Genomic DNA, 4,962 nt, shown 5'->3' on the forward strand with positions numbered 1-4,962 from the left:
GAAATTGATCCCATTTACCAGCCACTAAGAGCGAGAGAACTCCAGAACCACCGAACTTAAAGCTGCAAAATCAACCAGACGAGGAAATCATAAGAGAAGGAGGAAAACATCATTCAAACGGACACATCAATTGGATTGGAGGAAGCGCCCAATCAAAGCACCAAATCAACCGACGGACGAAGGGACGCTGACCGCTGCGGTGGAGGAAATAGGGCGGCACAAGCAACCAATCAAACTCAAGAACGTCAGACCACAACGCAATACAACCCGAGGCCGGAGAGAACGAACTACTAAAAATAGAAGGTGTGAGGATAACCAATCGACACAAAGGAACGCAGACCACAACGCAACAAAGATCAAAAATGGACCAATAGATTCACTAAATTTGTTACACTTTAAGTAGCCAATCACGTCAGAAGAAAACAGATAGCCCCCGAATGCTATATAAGCGCACGTAGGCAAGGAAGAAGTACCCACTCAACTGCGCACTGATGATGTCTCCTCGTATGGTGACGAAACGTTTGCAAGCCAATTGCCAAGCTCGGCGAACAGATCAACAGCCACCTGATCAACAACCAACAGTGAGGAAAACTTTCGGCAGCTCCCAAAGTATGGGTTTATTTACGGACCAAATATGAGCTTTGGTGAACGAACCGAAACATAGGTTGAAATGCCTGTAGAATCTAGTTCATTAATTATGTGCGCAATGTCATTCTGATTCATCGATTGCCAGAACAAATAAACATCTCCCACCGTGAGGAAAGTCTAATGTACAGTTAATGAAGACTAAGTTGGTCGAAACACAAGACCACGAAACCTGTGTGGGCGCGTGAACCGAGACAAATTCCACAGTCAAATCATCATGGCCAGCAGAGACAGCAACATCAGTGTTGACACTGATACTTCACTGTCACGGTTGTAGGTGGATTGGAATACTGCCAGGGCGCCCAGACCTAGTCAGCAGGACGGTTAGAGTCTTACACCAGAGCCTTTGGTTCAAAAGCCTGGCAGTAAGGCAGCTGTATTCGGTGTGCAATGCAAGCGTATTTCAATTTTTAAAGAGTAAGTCGCTACACATGTTCCAATCCCCAACCTGGAGGGCCAGGAGACTGTGTTCATCAGAACTCTAACCATTGGTCAACCTTGTATGAGAGACCCTGCGAGTGTCGCGCGGACACCACCCAGTATGGCTCAATGGGTAGCAGAGGTACATAAACCGTCACACCACGGCAAGGTCGTCTCTTCGCGACCACGGTCCAATAACCAGCCCGGCTGTTCCTCAGCACCGACTATTCTAGCATGACCATTGACGAGGGACGGAGCTCAATAAACGGTTTCTTTGAGTTATCAACATCTGCACATTGATCGAATATAATGTATTTTGCGAAGTCACATTGATGAGTACTCTATGCCAATATGCCACCAGCCAATCCCTTAGTATCCTGACAGGAGAGCTCTATTGGTAAAAAGGTGGGTTGCATGTCCAATTTCACACTGAAAGTAATTTCGGCAGCAATGCAATGAAAGCAAACTCGGTAATAAAAGAGCTCGTCGTAAGGAAAAGGGCACTATACCAAACAACAATCTAAGAAGAAACAGTGTACGGACATAGAAGCTTAAGGGAGAAAAGAGCAGCTGAAAACCAACAACAATCCTAGTGAATGCAGTAACATCAATGAGCGACGGCTAACTGAAACGAAGCGATAAGTGTCTCACTTGGGTTGATTTTGCAGGTATTCACCCCCAAAGGTTGAAAATAGCCCAGTTTGCTTTGCAGGCGCTGCAATGGAAGTAAATAATATGCGTGAAGCAACATTTGCTTCGTCCCATTGATGTAGATTAAGTGCGACGGACCCGACAACTCGATCGTGTGAATGTTAGCACTCATGCCGCACACGCAGATGGCCTGGGCTAACTCATCACTGAAGGGTGTTTTACATTTATCCATCCGCACCATCTACAGTAGTGTTTCTCAAAGTTAGGCTAATGCAGTTCTGGATACAACACCTAGACAGCAGTGATGGATAATCCATGGTCGGTTTAGAATCACGAGTCTTCCGTTCACCAGCTTTTGCCCTTGACCACCCAGCTAACTCGAACTTGATTCTTCTTGTCACAGTATTAATGGAATTCAAATCTCAGTATAACCAAGGATGCGCGTTGCTAGCAGGTCCAAGAAAAATACGAGTGACATCAACTTGTCCGTGAGTACCTCCAGCCATTGATGGAGGTGGACCACAAATGTTTCAACGTCGCAGATGATAGGAACGATAACACCGAAAACCCACTGATATACATTTGATGCTTAATTTCCAGATCGCCTGGTGTCATTGGAGGCAACACCGGTGTGAGATATCCCAGACTCCAATACATATTTATTCAGGCTCACTGAAACAAAGCCATGTAATGAAAAAATGACTAGGGGAAAGAGCCCTATGCTAAGCCAATACAAGCAGCTGAGCGGCCTAACCTTCCAGCCATGTTTTGCTATTATGTGAAAACGTGGCTTACGGAGAAAGACGAAACGCACTGTCAAAGAGTTCCCGGGAGTACGAACACCGATGTGAAAGACTGGAAATCCGGGGATTACAACGAGAAAAAATCTTTCAAATGTAGCAACCTGCTATGCCACCAGAAGGGAGCACGATGGCTAGGACACTGCCGAGTTTCTCAGGCGTAAACAAGGGAAGTCGAGAGGTACAGGTCGGATTCGAACCACGGGCGTTCCGGTCAGTAAATTCGCGCCCTAAATACCGAGCTATCTCACCCCCTACAACAAGAGGAGTGCTGAGTGGTACAGAGTTATTAAGTTTGGTGGAAAGCGCAAGAAAAATAAACTAATGAATGAGATGATTTGGCGGAGATGGGCTGGAAAGCGGAAGCCACTGGTTCAATTGGAGGCTCATTGGTGAGAGTGGCAGAGGACGTCTAGCGAAGAAAGTAAAGCTGGAGATCTGAGAGCTTGCTGGATGACACAACAAACGGAAATAGATTGTCGACAAACAGCAGAAATAAGATATAGGACTCCGTCACGAAGAGATTGAACCCTAGCGGAGTGTGGAGGCTTGTGTGTTACGGTGCCCTACTGAGTTATACTGAGGGGTGTCCGTGAGACAGTTGCAGAGTCTCTGATGCCAAATTGGTCAATGGTTGGAAGTTTGACCAACGTACAATCCGGGTCCTCCATGTTTGAGGGTTGGAATATACGCGGCGATCAATCCTTTAAAAGATGTAATGCACTGGTGTCTCTCGCCAAATATTCTCTGCCTTGCGGTCAAACGTTTAGCCTAAGGCTTTGTCTGAGGACAGCATCACGGCTGAAAACGCAGGCTGTTGTCCAAACAGGCAAAGTGATGTAGTATAACTGGGAAGTTCGGAATGAATGAACGCAGTATCGTTGGGAATTCGAGCCTCTTCAGAGACAACTCGATGGACAAAGGGTGTCGGACCGTGCTAACGAAAGTTCCAGGAAGTACTGCATAAGCTCGTTAGAACAGATAGACTATTAGGGGTGCACGGTTTCCTGAAGGTCAACAACACACCCAATAGGATGATTCGGTGAACTACATGAGGCTCCTATCCATTCGGAAATAAACTGACCGTCAGAATGCTTATGTAAGCAGCTGGCGTCACCACCATCATCGACAGCATAACTTCGATGCTCAGCGTTGGTGGTTCGCTGTCGGGAAGTTAGAAGCCGGGATGTAACGCCGGGAGGGCGACGTAAACTCCGTCTTGGAAGTTGGACAATGTCAGCAACTCACAGACTGCTCGCAACCCACTTGCGTTCTGCTGGGTCACAACTGATCCACCTCGCAGTTAAGGGCACCGTAATTGAGGCATGTAAACGACGTTGTTCTCAACACACGGTAAGTCGGGGAGCGTAGCGCATCGTTGGGTCACCTTAGCATGCAATAGTGGATACACCGTACAAGCAATTAACTGCTGCCTGAGCAAACGCTTGTTTTCTGATCACCTTACTGTGGGTCAATCCAGCTGTGGCTCTACAACACCAGTACCAACCACCCAGAGAATCTCCAGACCCCCCCCCTGCCCAGACCAAGCTTGACAAGCAGACGTGTAGTATTTCCAAACATAGATATGCTTCGGAAAGCCACCAATCACATACCATGAGGCACATGAGACTTTGTGACTGCTAGGGCACCCGTCTACTTTCTTCAGCTACAAACCGCGTAGTCCACGTGGTGTAATAATGGGACAAAGTGAGTAGGATTAGGTAGAATGGCTTTGAATCTGCCTCCGCAGCGCAGGATGAGTATTGAAAACGCCTACTGTGTACACAACTTTCTGCACTTTCGGTGACTTTCGTCTTCCACATACGTCAGTTAGGCGATTGCTATTTCGTAGAGAAACAATGCAGCATAACGCCCTGGACGGTGGGAAAGAAGGTCTAAACGAAAGCCGTTGTGATGATACAAGGCGACGCCTATTAACGGGTTTCACAGACAACTGTTGCTTTATGTACCCCTGTTTCGATTTCTCCGGTCGATCCGTCCGCCCACTGATTGTGGAGCCATGATATAACCAGTGTACTTGTTCAAAGGTTCTGTCAGTTTTGCAAAATCTTTTAACATTTGGGTGAACGAAGTTAGGATACCTGAGTTGAGACCCGAGACCCGTGAAGGGTTTAGTGGCAATACGATGAGGGTCTCGAAGCCACTGTATGTTTGGGTTGATCGTGTTCACAGACTTCAATTGTGTTATGTCAGCCAGAGCCCGACATAAATCCTTGGTTCAGACGCGCATTTGCGGACCGCAAAGTTCGTGGTTCTGTTTCTTGACTGCTCCTGTCTAGGCTTGGGTAACCTGACAGCATCTCAGTCTTCGTGCTTCTCTCGGGTAGCATATGTCATATGGCAGCTACGAACCGAAAGAGTACAACTGAACGATTAACGAAGTCCGCGAGGCGTCGGTAATAGCCAACATACTGGGATTAATTCA

The sequence above is a fragment of the Opisthorchis viverrini genome (genome assembly GCF_000715545.1).
Source record: "Opisthorchis viverrini unplaced genomic scaffold opera_v5_123, whole genome shotgun sequence".
NCBI lineage: Eukaryota > Metazoa > Platyhelminthes > Trematoda > Opisthorchiida > Opisthorchiidae > Opisthorchis > Opisthorchis viverrini.